Source organism: Ceratotherium simum, chromosome 21 (assembly GCF_057802395.1).
Source record: "Ceratotherium simum simum isolate JZ-2026a chromosome 21, ASM5780239v1, whole genome shotgun sequence".
Lineage (NCBI taxonomy): Eukaryota > Metazoa > Chordata > Mammalia > Perissodactyla > Rhinocerotidae > Ceratotherium > Ceratotherium simum.
In genome coordinates this window covers 40,355,345-40,370,610 of record NC_141920.1, presented here as the reverse complement: position 1 = coordinate 40,370,610, position 15,266 = coordinate 40,355,345, and the positions used below count along the sequence as shown (strand labels likewise).

At 41.6% G+C, this 15,266-nt stretch overlaps 1 long non-coding RNA gene across 1 annotated transcript in view; it reads left to right on the top strand.

Moving 5' to 3' along the window:
- The window catches only part of LOC147914292 (uncharacterized), a 38,735-nt gene extending 30,627 nt beyond the window's left edge, over window positions 1-8,108 (top strand). Inside the window, exon 3 of the long non-coding RNA XR_015555653.1 lies at window positions 7,598-8,108. This is a non-coding gene — a long non-coding RNA (uncharacterized LOC147914292). The remainder of the gene's footprint in view (window positions 1-7,597) is intronic.
- The last annotated feature ends 7,158 nt before the right edge of the window (window positions 8,109-15,266 follow it).

The following is a 15,266-nucleotide window of genomic DNA, read 5'->3' as shown; positions in this document are numbered from 1 at the left end:
TTCTAAGCTTGAAAATATTCACTGCTGCTCGTGTCGGTTTTGTACTGAGGGGAGAAGAAAGTGATGGCACTTGAAACATGACTGCAGTCTGAGTTCAGTCTACTGAGGGTCGGGAAAAATACAGAAGACCCTGGTGACAGCCAAAAGAATGGCAGGACATTTCAAATACAGGTCATGGGAGTCCAAACTGAGTAAATAACAAATGAATTATGACTCTGGCACATGAGAAAGTTTGGTGGTTTCTTCAGAAGCAGCAATGAACCTGGAAAGCAGATGGCATATCAGTTTCCTATTCTTGCTGTAACAAATTATCGCAAACTTAGTAGCTTCAAACAACACAAATTTATAATCTTGCAGTTTTGTACTAAGAAATGAGTCTCACTGGGCTAAAATCAGGTGTCAGCGGGGCTATGTTCCCTGCTGGAAGCTCTAGGGGAGAATCTGTTTTTTCGCCTTTTCTAGCTTCTGGGGGCTGCTCACTTTCTTTGGCTCACGGTCCCCCTTCCATCTTCAGAGCCAGCAATGACCATTCAAGTCTTTCTCACGTAGCATTACTCTGACACTGATGCTTCTGATTCCTTCTTCCACATTTAAGGGTCCTCTGATTACATCGTGTCACCTGGGCAATCTAGGATAATCTCCTTATTTTAAAATCAGCTGATTAGCAACCTTAATTCCAACTGCAATTTTAATTCCCCTTATTTGCCTTGCACAATAACATATTCAAAGGTTCCAGATTAGTACATAGACTCTTTGGGGGGGCCATTATTCTGCCTACCATAGATGGTATCTGAATCACAATAGTTTTTCTCTTTGTTTGTTTAGAAATGGGTTCTAGAAAAAAACAGGACCAGCCCAGACAGCCTCTGTTTCTCACGGGCAATTCAGTTTCTCACTGGCAATTCAAAGTGTTGAGCACCCAGGGGCTATGTAAAAAAAGAACACTACTGATTAGAAACTAGGAAGTATCCATGGCTGAAACTCAATAAATATTTCTTGGATGGATAATTAAAAAGTAAAGTGGGATTAGAGGTTCTTTTGCTTAGAGGTGCAGCTTCCCATAGGAGTATTTAGGATCTCTTAGGAAAAATAAGACCACTTCCTACAATTTCCTATCTGTCATTATGTTTTATATTTGTAAATGTTAGGGATAAGTAATAGAGACTAGAAGGAAATTATATTAATAATCAAATAATAATGTTTCAGAGTTTCTCAGTGAATGCTCTTGGACTTGAGTAAATCTATGGATATTATTCTACTGGCTTACTTTCCTTTGGTATAGATGATTTACATAACTTTCCAATTGATTTTCTTTAGGTTTCTCCCTCTCCTAGCTTCCACAAGTGTTGGTTAATAACGTGTGAATGAACACTGAAATGTGAGAAGGAATTCATGCATTTGTCGTTGGTATCACCCTCCTCTGGACTTTCACACTGGCCCTGACGGAAGATAACGTGGGCCCTGGGTCAGAGGACTCTGTCATTTCCACTTACCTAGAGATCCACTTCTCCATGCCTAAACCATGCCCAGCAAATAGTAGGCCTTCAATAAATATTTACGGATTAATAGATTGGGTTAATCATTTACAAGATGAGTGGATTGGATCAGGTGAACTTCTTCTCAGGTTTTACATGGGGTTCTTCAGAAGCAGACCCTGAGACAAGGATTTGTGTGCAAGTAATATGTTAAGAGAGGACTTCTGAGAGAAACAGGTAAAAGCGTGAGGAAGACAGGATGGCAAAGAAGCAAAGCAAAGGAGTGATTTTGGGTTGAGCCCCAGCCTCCCCCCGGGGAGGCTCCAGCGTCAAAATTATACCTCAGAGTTTGTACTTTCTTGAGGCAAGGGAGATGGGCTTTTATGTTCTGATACCAGTCACTTGTTGGTCAAAGGCCACCCCAGGGGGGGGTGAACCCCTGGGCACTGGGCAAAGTGGGCAAAGGGGCCTCAGAAGCCCAAGGGATGGCCTCTGAAGAGAGTCAAGGGGTGCTGGCTATTAAAAACAAAAATACAGAAGCCAAGGGAGGGGCCCAGAAATGGTCAGAGAGATCCGAGGATATCTAAGCGGAGCCCCAACAGCATTCACCACGGCTTCCTCCAGCTCTACCATTGCAGAAATATTGCTGTAAGGTGACAACGTGTTCATGTTTGTGTGTGCAACCATTCACATTTTGCAAATTCTGAGAGACACTCCTGTACTTGAAACACATTTGTCTTAATAAATATGGCTTCGCTCTCAGGAAATAAATTTTTTCAGTGGTAAATCTGGAAATTTAATGACCATGGTATATATAATTTCTGCATTTAAAAAATTCCATTTGTTGTTTCTAGGGATATTTTGGACTTTTCTAGTCCAATTCTACTATACTTGTATATAGGACTAGAAAAATGCAGTTGACCACATGCTGGATCCAAACATCCTCCTGATCAGTTATGGTATTAATTTGATTTAATATTGATGTTTTGGACAGTATTCATGGCATGGTTATAAAACCATAAAAATAAAACTTGAAGTATACGTTCTCTGGCTCATTTCTGAACAAATACCTCAACAATCAAAGAAAAAATTACTGAAAATAAAAGAAATTGAAGAGGCCCATCTCCTCATGATCCTGAAACCACTGAGGGCAGAATGGTCCCTTGGAAGATTAAGACATTTCACTTATAAAGCTTTAAGTTAATCTGGTTTCCACTAAGATCAGGTCAAAAAGGCACTTGAAAGCAATACAAAGTGTTGGTTTTGGATCATTTTAATGTTAAAACACATATTTAAGCCATTTACACAAGATAAACTAACAATTTTTTTGGCCAAGGGCCGGCCAATTACTATGTTAAAAGAGCAGCACAAGAAACCATGAGTTGGTCGGGATGTAATTTGAGCCTGTTCTTTGAACCAGCAAAATTGTGAAAGACCAACATGTTCCTGTTTAGGACCAGCTTGTTTCTGTAGGCAATGGGGCTTCTGTGTGTCAAAACTACTGTGGGAGCTGCTTATCCTTGTCTGGAAAGTGACTGGCAGGGTCACTGAGATACTGTTTGGCCAACGGAGTTACAAACAGGACGTAATAGCTCACCTAGAAATTGCAATTATTAAATATAGCACATGTACTTCCAGTCATAATGAAGATGTTGTTGATGATGATGAGGAGGAGGAGATGAAGGATACTTTGCCAAGCTTCCTTCTGTTGCTAGAGCACTCTGGGGCCTTTGTACTTGCTCTTCATTCTGCCTGAATCTTGTTGCTCTGGATCTTGACATGGTTGGTTCCTTTCTTTACCGCGGTGTAATCCAAAAGTCACCTCTAGGAGGCATTCCTAAAGCTGATCTAATACTATTTTCCCTGACACACAGACATGCTCTAGGTCAGTACTCTACTTTATTTTCTTCATAACACTCATCACTAACAAAGTTATCTCGTCCACTTACGTTTTTCCCTATTTGCTGTGGGTCCCCTCTAGGCTCACCACTCTCATTTATGGAGGCCTTGGACTCACGGTCCAGCCCCCTTCCTTTCCCATTCCTGGCTCCATCCTTTATCATGAGGGGCCCCCATCCATGCATGTGAACAAGCCCATCTAAGCTTTATCCAACACACCACCACACCTATAAAGGCTGAGGCACAGCACAACAGAAAGAGAATTGGTTGCAACTTACTTTGAAATTCATTTAAAAAAATTAGATAGGTTTATGTGTGGATAGAGAAATGGCTAGATATGTGATAAAGCAAGTACAGTTAAGTGTAAATGGTAGAATCTAGGTGGTAGATATACAGGTGCTTTTGTTTTATTTTTGAAGTTTTCTGTATGTTTGAAAATTTTCATTATACTAAGTCAGAAAAAACATAAAAAATACAAGAACTGATTTGGAAGTTAGGAGATCTACGAGTAGGTCCCAGCTCTGCTACTCATTGGCCATGTCATCTTGGACAAATCCTAAGCACTGTGAGAATTAGTTTCCTTATATTAATAAAGTTAGTTTGACTGTGTATTAGGTTGGAAATGATGGAAAGCCATCTCAAACTAGCTATGACAGAGAAAGAGAGTGATTGATTGGCACACATAACTGGGAGGGAGGGCGCTTCAAACCAGGCCATTTGAAATTATTCCCCATCTCTTGCCTCTGCTTCTCTTCATGCGTTGGCTTAGTTTTTCCAACTTCAGATGGACTTTCTCCACACGACGGGGAAAGGGAATGGCCACAGATTGTACCTCTTTCCAATTTAGTAACCCCACATGTAAAAGAGGACCCTCTCTCCAAAATTCCATAATTTAAGATTCCAGGGAAGAATTTGGATGGGCCTGGAATGAATCATAAGCCTAGACTTACAGCCCGGGAGTGGTGTGTGATTAGCTGGGCCTGGATCACATCCTCAGACTTTGGCCAGGCTGCCAGGGCACTGTGACTGAAGACCCAGCAAAGCCATATAAAATAGGAGTGGGGCTCAGTCCCCAGAGTCCAATGGACATTGTCACTGGGGAAAAATATAAGGAATGATGGAAAGAGAAGAGAAAACAGATGCCTACTACAGCCTGGCTCTCTAAGGAATCTTCTAGTGCTAATATTTCATAAGTGCTGATTAGATTGCTATGTACATAATAGATGCTCAGAAAATGTTTGTTGAATGAAAGAATATGTAAAAAAGCCATGAAAATGACAAATTATTTCAAATGTTAGTAACGGGAATGTTCTTTAGAGATTAGCTAGTTTAACTCCTTCATTTAACAGATAAAGGAAAATGAGGCCCAAAGAAGTTAAGTGAGATTCCCAAGGACATGTGGTTACATCTAGAACTCAAGCATTCTGATCTTCCACACTGCCTTTCCATCTCTCTTGAAAGCATTCTTATTTCAAACAGATTCCCTTTGCTCTGAACTCTCAACAGATTAAGCATCAGTTAATACCACCCAGTCATCCTAGTAGCAAAGAAAATAGAGGCTCAAAATTACAAAGAAAAGGAAAAGAACAAAATCCACCTTCGTTTAATTGTCATTCTAATGAGTTAAGCCTGGATTCAACACAGGCAGTCTCTCCTAACAGAGAAGAAGACAGATCTCTTGGCTGCCCCCACAGTCAGCTTGTGGATAAGTGTGTTTATACAGCTGGATTGGTCCAGAAGCAGCCAGGGCTGAAAACAGTCAAGCGAGCAGGCTGATGGCAGGCGACAGCTGAGAGCATCTGTTACCCATTAGAGACACTAGGCTACAATAGTGCTGTCCTCTAATCCTTAGGCCCAGCTTTCCTAGGGTGTGGGTATGTTCCCAGGTCTCAAGGTGCTGACAGCCAATTCACTTGCTAACACATCCTAAGGGTACTCATGGGTTAGGAGGCCCTAGTCTGAGATTTGGAGATAAAGCTCAGAGTTCAGATCAGGTGGGTGAAGTTATTTACGTTCAGCTTCTAAAGCACACTTTAATTCTGTAGTAAAAACTGTCAGAAAGAACAGGTCATCCTCTTCCCTTCCTTTCCTTCCTTCTCTCCTTCATTCCCTCCCTCCCTCCCTCCCTCCTTCCTTCCTTCCTTCCTTCCTTCCTTCCTTCCTTCCTTCCTTCCTTCCTTTCTTCATTTCTCCTTTTTAGTTAAGCAAGAAGGAAGAGAATGCTACTCTTAATTTTTGTAGAAAAGCAGAATTATGCTGCTCCTAACTTCTCTACAAAAGTTAGACACATTGGCCAGCATCTTGAAAAATATCTTGGGTCCTGTCTGCAAAATAAGCTTCATAGAAATGAATATTAGACTTTGATGGTAACCAAAAGATACTACTGGATGAAGGATGCCAGTCTTAGTTTGCGTTACCCTGAATACAGACCCTGAGATAGACCTTAGGTGCAGGAAGTTTTTTGGGAGGTGGCTGTAAGAAGCAGAAATGAGGGACTGTGAAGAATAATGCAGGAAGGAAGGAGAAACCAATGTAAGGATGCTTCATCAGTTGCTGCTGTAGGCAACCCAGGACTTAGTACCCTGAGAACTCAGAGAAGTTCACAGGATGCCTTTCAGAAATGGCCTGAAGGATAGAAGACTGGAGCATTTAAACCTTTCTTTGGTCAAGGGTTGACCCTGGGGGATGTTAATGCCCAAGCACTTCCAGGCCGTGCTTGAGCAGTAAGGCTGAGCAAGACACTGCGGCTTTGGAAATGGCCCTGGGCCAGGAAGCAGAAAGAAAAGGAAGCTGACAGTGCAAGCTGGAACTGCCTGCCAGAGATGAAACCAGAGGCAGCCAAGAGGATGTAGTAGGGACACCAGAGGCATCTGCTAACAAAGTGTGAGCAGCCAGAATAAACCCAGATAAGCTACAGATGAATTGGTGATTGGAATATGGAATTCTATTATACTATCCTCTTTACTTTTGTATATCTTTGAAAACTTCCATAATAAGAAGTAAAAAAAGGGCCGGCCCTGTGGCTTGGTGGTTAAGTGCGCGCACTGCGATGCTGGTGGCCCGGGTTCGGATCCCGGGTGCGCATCGAGGCACCACTTCTCCGTTCATCCTGGGGCCGAGTCCCGCATACAGCAACTAGAAGGATGTGCAGCTACAACATACAACTATCCACTGGGGCTTTGGGGGGAAAAAAATAAAATAAATAAAATCTTTAAAAAAAAAAAAAAGTAAAAAAAAAAAAATATGGCTTAAAATACAAGTTTCTTTCCTTCAATGTCATCTTCACACTTAAGAGAGACATTGGAATAGATACTAAATAACCTAATTTTTTTCCAAATAGTACTATCAACTACACTCTCCTTGTAGAGATGGTAAAGGATGGAGAAATGTTATTGGTTTTAAACTATATAAAATAAGTGTTAGTAATTCCAAACAAATGATATGCTTTAAAGTTGCTAAAACTGCATTGAATTCGCAGAAATAGACAATATAGCATAAGCAGATATTAAGAAAAGAAAATTATAGGGAACGGGAAGACTCTGACTGGTCCTCTTATTTTAGGCAAAGTTACGCTCAAAGCATCCTGGACAATGAGCATCTGTTGTTTGTGCAGCCTAGCATCCATGTCCCCTGCCCTTGGAAAAGTTCTTCAATTTCCTTTCCCCATTTTATACAGTTTTAGTGAGATTATAAGTTCAAGGATCTTGCCCTCTCGTGGACAAAGTGTGAACACATGACCCAATTTATGTCATAACATTTTTTCACCCTGAAATTTGAATCTTAACAGAGTAGACACAGGTACCAGAAACAGATGAAGTTGATTCATCCTGTGGTTGTACCTGGAAAGCTTGTCCTTTAGTACTTGCTAGGTAGCTAGAACTTCTCTGCTTCCTATCTTTCCTAGGAGTTTTCCCATTGCCTCTGTGAGCTATCCCGTCCTTTTGACAAATTTATTTTTTTGTTTAACTTAGTTAAAGGGAGTCTTGGTCACATGTAACCATTGAACTCTTACTGAGTGTGGCAGTTTGTCTTCAAGAGTGCCCCCACCAATTCTTTCCTTCTCTACCGACATGTGTCATTCCACCCATCCACAGGTGGAGAGAGTGTCATACTCCTTTAAATCTTATCCGGCCTTTGACTGGCCTTCTTATGGTGTAAGTGGCACTCTGCTTGTTCTGGGCCTAATTTAAGAGGACTGGCAGTGTCTATTTCCTTTTTCTTAGAATGCTCATGCTGGGGGAAGTCAGCTGCCACATAAGAAGTCCAACTACACTGTGACCTTCATGCTGTGAGGAAGCCCAAGTCACATGGAGAGGCTGCATGGAGAGACAGAGATTCCCAGCTATTGCCCAGCTGTTCCAGCTATGCCAGCCCAGGCATCAGACATGTGAGTGAAGAAACCTTCAAGTGACTCTAGCCCTGCTGCCATATAACTACAGCTTCATGAGAGACCCCAAGTAAAAACTGCTCAGCCGAGCCCAGTCCACCCTAGAACTGATTGTAAAGAATGTGTGCCTGAGTATAGCAAAAGAGAGGTACTAGAATGATCATAGAAGTACTATTTGTAATAACCCTGTATTAGTTTCCTAGGACTGCCATAATAAAGAACTACAAACTGGGTGGTTTAAAACAAGAGAAATCTAATATCTTATAGTTCTAGAGGCTAGAAGTTCAAAATCAAGGTGTTAGCAGGGCCATGCTCACTCTAAGACTCTGGGTAGGATCCTTCCTTGCTTCTGGTAGTATCCTTCAATCCTTAGCCTTCCTTGGCTTGGACCACGAGACTCCAGTCTCTGCTCCTGTGATCATGTAGATTCTCTTTTTATGTGTCTGTCTGTGTCCAAATTTCCTTCTTCTTAAAAGGACACCAGTCATATTGGATTAATGTCCCACCCCAATGACCTCATTTTAACTTGATTGCATCTGCAAAGACCCCATTTCCAAATAAGGCCACATTCACAGGAACCAGCAGTTCGTATTTCAACGTATCTTTTTGGGGGACACAATTCAACCCATAACAAGCCCCAAACTGGAAAGCACCCAAATGTCCATCAACAATGAAATAGATAGGGGCTGGCCCAGTGGCGGTGGCGTAGTGGTTAAGTTCACGTGCTCTGCTTCAGCGGCCCAGGGTTCACAGGTTCCGATCCCAAGCATGGACCTATGCACCACTCGTCAAGCCACGCTGAGGCGGCATCCCATATACAAAAATAAAGGAAGATTGGCAAGGATGTTAGCTCAGGGCCAATCTTCCTCAGGCAAAAAGAGGAAGATTGGCAACAGATGTTAGTTCAGGGCCAATCTTCCTCATCCAAAAAAAAAAACAATGAAATAGATAAATAAATATTCACACAATGAAACACCACAGAGCAATGAGAATAAACATACCATATGGACTAATCTCAAAGCGTGATCTTGATGGACATAATAGGGTTCATACTATAAATTCCCTTTACATAAAGTTCAAAGACAGACAAAATGGATGTCTAATGTTAGAAGTCAGGATTACCCTGGGGAGAGGTCACGACTTCTTTTACTTGGTCTGAGTGGTTACACAGCATGTTCATTTTGTACAGTCATCAATCTGTACTTTTGTGTGTGTGTGTGAGGAAGATTAGCCCTGAGCTAACATCTGTTGCCAATCCTCCTCTTTTTGCTGAGGAAGATTGGCCCTGGGCTAACATCTGTGCCCATCTCCGTTTTATTTATGCGTGGGATGCCTGCCACAGCATGGCTTGATAAGCGGTGCGTATGTCCATGCCCAGGATCCAAACCTGCAAACCCTGGGCCACCGAAGCAGAGTGCACGAACTTAACCACTATGCCACCAGGCCAGCCCCATCAATCTGTGCTTTATGTTTAACATCAATAAAATGTTTTTTAAAAAATCCTCTGTCCTCGTGGAGCTGACCTTGCAGGGAAGATGGTCAATAATCAAAATAAATAGGAAAAAATTTCAGAGGGTTAGCTGGGGCTATGTGCTACTGACAGAGATAAAGCAGGGAGGGGACCGGAGAGGATTAGAAGGAGGATGTGATGATCCAGCAATCTCATTCCTGGGTATTTATCCAAAGAATGGAAATCAGGATCTCAAAGAGATAGCTGCAATCCTATGTTCTTTGCAGCATTATTCACAATTAACCAAGATATGGTAACAACCCAAACATCCATCGACAGATGAATGGATGAAGAAAATATGGTATATACATACAAGAGAACATTATTCAGTCCTTAAAAAAGGAAGGAATTCCTGCCTTTTGCGAAAACATGGATGAACCTAGAGGACATTATGTTAAATGAAATAAGCCAGTCACAGAAAGACAAATACTGCATGATTCTACTTACATGAGGTGTTAAAATAGTTAAACTCATAGAATCAGAGAATAGAATGGTGGTTTCCAGGGGCTGGGGAGAGGGGGGAATGGAGAGTTGTTGTTCAACGAATATGTTACAGTTACACAAAATTAATAAGTTCTAGAAATCTGCTATACAACATAGGGCCTATAGTTAACAACACGATGTTGTGCACTTAAAAACTTGTTGAAAATGTTGATCTCATGTTAAGTGTTCTTACTACTAAAAAAAAAAGGACATAAGAAATCTTTTGGAGACGATGGATATGTTTATTACCTTGATTGTGGAGATGGTAACACAGATGTATGCATATGTCCAAACTCATCAAAATGTATACATTAAATATGTGCAGGGGCTGGCCCGGTGGCGCAGCAGTTAAGTGCGTGTGCTCCGCTGTGGCGGCCCGAGGGTTTGCCAGCTCAGATCCTGGGCGCGCACCGATGGACCGCTTGTCAAGCCATGCTGTGGCGGCGTCCCATATGATAAAGTAGAGGAAGATGGGCACGGATGTTAGCCCAGGGCCAGTCTTTCTCAGCAAAAAGAGGAGGATTGGCATCGGATGTTAGCTCAGGGCTCATCTTCCTCACAAAATAAATAAATAAATAAATACATATGTGCAACTTTTTGTATATTAAGTATACCACAATAAAGCTGAAAAAAATAAAATAGAGTGGTCAGACAAAGGCAGTTGAGAAGCTGACACTCGTTTGGTTCAGCAAGTCTCATTTAATCTTCACAACAAGCTTATGAGAGAGGGAGGTACTATTACATACTAAAATAAAAAGGTAGGTAAATGCAGAGACAGGTGCTAAATTAAACAACCACAAACAGGTAGGACAGTTTGCTGCTCAGGAAACACATTTATGTTGCCCTATGAATGAGGGATGATGACATAGCTAGCCAGATCCTTGGCAGACAGACAGCTGGACAGATAGACAGACAACAAGAGTGAAAACAAAGATGGCGACTGGGCCTCCTAAAACGTTGCCAGTTTTTGTCAGCACTCAGAGGACAATGTGTTTATTGTCATCAGGGCTTTAAATGGGAGCCAAGTAATCTCTGGTTTACTTATCTTTTTTATTTTTTGTAAGGAAGACCAGCCCTGAGCTAACATCCAATGCCAATCCTCCTCTTTTTGCTGAGGAAGATTGGCCCTCAGCCAACATCCATGCCCATCTTCCTCTACTTTTATATGGGACGCCACCACGTGGCTTGACAAGCGATGTGTTGGTCCACGCCCAGGATCCGAACCTGCAAACCCCAGGCGGCGGAAGTGGAGGGCGTGAACCTAGCCACTACGCCACTGGGCTGGCCCCTCTGGTTTATCTATCTTGCTCAAAGTTTTAAAAATTATGGAAGAAAAAAGGAATTTCCAGGAAGGATAGGTAGTAGATTATATAATTGAAAGAAAAATTAAAGAAGCAGGTTCAGAAAAAGACAAGCATTGGGGTAGCAAGAGGGAATCAAGCAGCATTGGCTGGACAGGTACTAACCGCTTTCACACTTCCTGTTATTCCAGTCAAGATTCAAATTCTAGGCAAGCAGCACCTTTGGCTTAGCTTGCGTCACTTGTCCACCCCTTGGCCAGGCAAAGGTGGAGCATCCTGACTGGCTGTCCCCCTAACACTGGATACAATGGGGGAGGAATAGTACCCTGAAGTGAAGCGGGGTGCCCTTACCAGAATAACGAGGAATCCATACTGGGCAGGTCAAACGACCACTGTCTACCACAGGTTTGTTTGCAAGGTTGTTGCAGTCCATGTATCACTGGAACTTTCTTTCATCCACATGGTAGGCAAAATTCTAAGATTACCCCCAAGATTTCCACCCCCTGGTGTACACGCCCAGCACTATCCTTTCCCTTTGAGTGTGGGCAGGAACTGTGAAAATGACAGGATATCATTCCTAAAAGTTGGTTACTAGTCATTGGTTTTGTGTTAATCAAAAGGGAGATCACCCTGGCGGCTCTGACCTAATCAGGTGGGTCCTTTAGAAGATAGAAAAGTCAGAGAGGCTTGACCTTGTGGTCTTGCTGACCTTTAATAAGATGAAAACTGCTGTGAGTTCTACAGCTGCAAGGAACTGAATTTGGCCAACCACTGAAATGAGCTCGGAGACGAATCTGGGCATCAGATTGCACCTTGCCTAACACCTTGACTGCAGCCTTGTGAGACCTGAGCAGAGGCCTACACACCTGGCTGACAGAAACTGTGAGATATTAAATTTGTGTTGTTTTAATCAGCTACATTTGTGGTAATTTGTTACACAGCTGTTGGAAGTGAATACACTTCACTACCCGTATGACACTATGTTTCTGACACATCTGTTAAAGTAATAGTGTTTTCCAGGAATAGCAAATGGAGGGAAGCTCCCAGAGAACCAAGACAGAGGGGGCTTATCTAGGGCACAAGGATCAAGATGCAGCAGACATTAACACTTGAGATAAGGCAAGCAATTCCTCAGCTGGCTTTTGCTTTGGGAGAGGGAGGAATAGGGAGATGGAGGTAACCAGATTTTTCCTGAAGAAGATTTACTAGTAGAGACCTTTCTTTCATAGTGAACATTTTGATTAGATAGATAACTGTTCTTTCTTAATATCTCAGTAGGACCTGAGAGCTTCTGCACCCAATGCAGGTTGGAAGTTTGAAAAATTAGGTCTGAAGGCAGGTTAGATGGAATTTTCTTGCTTTGACTTAAGCTACTAGAGGATGGCAAGGGTGGTGTCTGGGTGGGTGTCCAAGAAAAGGTGTGCAGAACAGCTTTGGGAGGTGATTGTTACAAGTAGCTAAATTCTAGCAACGCAGCAGGTCACAGCATTGTCCAAGAAATGGAAGGGAGCCCATCTATGCATTTTTTAAACCTTAACATCTTTTCTTTTATTCCTGCTTGTTCCAGTTTATATTGCTGTGTAAAAAGCAACTCCACATTTAATGACATAAAACAACAACCGTTTTATTAGGCTTATAGATTCTGTGGGTCAGGAATTCAGACTGGGCACACTGGGGATTGTTTGCGTCTGCTCCTCAAAGCCTGGGCCAAACTTTCTGGCACTATGTAACAAGGACCCCTCTTCTCCAGCTTCCAATAACATCTTCCTTAGCTCCCTTTGAGCCCTCACTGCAGCCTCCTAAAGGCCTTTTAAGACTTCTGCTAACATTCTCCTTTAGGATCCCTCCCACTCTTGCTGCTTCACCTAGTCCCAAAGCCAATGCCACATGGTTTACTTTTGCTATGTTATTTTGTTGTTTTGTTATGATATTCATCCTACTTCCAAGTAACAAAATTTGTTCCAGTTACTATTGCCACATAATAAACTGTTACTATTACTATGTAATACACTTTCCCTCCCACCCCTCGAAGTCAGTGGTAGAAAAATAAAGGAAAAAAAAGCCTCAAGTTACCTATGGGTGGGGGGAGTGCAAAAGAGAGAGAGGGGAGATGACTGGTCAGTGAGGATAAGGTGGGCAAAGTGGAGGCATTGAAGTTGTCCAGAACCATGAGGTCATCCTCCCAGCCATGGCTGGCTTTCTGTGGGTTTTCACAGTTAGGGCCATGGCAGGATACGCTCAGTATCAGATCTGGTAAACTGTGGCACCATTGTTGGAGCCTGTGATCGAGTACTGACAGTAGTGTAAACATAGTGATGGAAAACAAAACCTATTTTATTATGCTTATAGGTTCTGTGGATCAAGATTTGGAAAGGGCAAGTGCAGACGGCTTGTCTCTGCTCCTGATATACGCAGCCTAAGCTGGGAAGACTCAAAGGCTGGAAGTTAATTTATGGCTGGGGACTGGAATCTTCTGAAGCCCCATTCACTTACATGTCTGGCCACAGGTGCTGGCTGTGGCTGGGACCTTATCTGGGGCTGTTGGTCCAACATCTATACAGTCATGTGCCACATAACGACATTTTGGTCAATGAAAGACTGCATATATGACAGTAGTCCCATGAGATTAGTACCATATAGCCTAGGTGTGTACCAGGCTATACCATCCAGGTTTGTGTAAGTATACTCTATGATGTATGCACAATGATGCAATCGCCTAGTGACATTTCTCAGAATATACCCTGTCGTTAAGCCACCAATGACTGTACATGGTCTTCCCATGTAGCTGTTTGAGGTTCCCGAAAGCATGGTGGCTGGGATCCAAGAGCAAGCATTCCAAGAGAGAATCATGAAGAAGTTGCATTGCTTTTGTGACCTTTCCTCAGAAGTCACCTGGAGTCACTTCTGCTATAGCCACAAGCCAGCCCACATTCAAGGGGAGAGAACATAGACACATCTCTAGATGGGAGGAGTATCAAAGTCACATCATAAGAAGAGCATGTGAGGTGGACAATATTGTTGCAGCCATTTTGCAAAAATAATCTGCCACACTGTCACATAACAAAGGCAGTAAGATGACCTATTACAAATGTAGAGCATTCTGTGGTTACTGGTGATATGCCAAATCCTTTACAATAAAAAGCAAATAGCACAGATATCAGAGAGTTAGAGACTAAGTCTGTAGAGATAAAGAGAATTCTGTAAACCTGTCATGAGAATCTTAAGCTCAGAACTTGGGAACCCCAAAGTCAACATCCATTTCTTCTTGAATAATTCTTCCAGAACTATTTTCTTCCTCTTGAAGTATATCTTTTATAAATGTTTTGGTTCATGGTAAGTTTTCTCAGTTTTGGTTTATCTGAAAATATCCTCATTACATTCTCATTCTTGAATGCTTATTTAGCTGGGTAAACAATTTTAGGTTGATGTTTCTTCAGTACTTTGAAAATATTTTATCAGTAATTTGAAAATACTATTTACCATCTTCTACCTTCAATTGTTACACTGAGACATCTCCATTCAGTCTAATCATTTCTTTGTAGGTATTCTCTCTCTGGTTGCTTTTAAGATATTTTTTTCTTTGGTCTTATGAAATTTCAGTATAATGTGTCTGGGTTTGGATTCTTTTTCTTTATCCAGTTTGAGATTCATGAGATTCCTGAATCTGAGAGTTTCTGTTTTTCATCAATTCTGGATAATTCTTTGCCATTATATCTTAGAATATTTCCTCTCCCCTGTTCAGTTCATCCTTTTATGTTCCTGGAATTCTAATGATATGTATATTAGACATTCTATCCCTATCATTCTATCTTCCATGTCTATTAACGTCTCACCCATACTTTCCATCTCTGTCTCTCTGATCCTCATTCTGGGTAATTTCTTTATATCTACCTTCCAGTTTGCTTAATTCTTTCTTAAGCAGTGTCTAAGTGATGTTAACCCATCTAGTTTGTATATTTTTCAATGCTTAATTTTGTATTTCTAGATTTTTTATTTAATTTTTCAAGTCTACCAGATTATTTTTTGGTACTTCCTTATTCTTTGCTCATGTTTTCTACTCCTTCATTTATTTTTAAAAACATATTTATTTTATATTCTTTATCCAATGACTTCAAAATCTGAAGCCTATGAGATTAAAGTCTGCCGTCTACTGTTTCTGTTCTTACTGAAGGTGATTTGTGCTTTTCTGCTTCTCATCTTATGGGCTATAA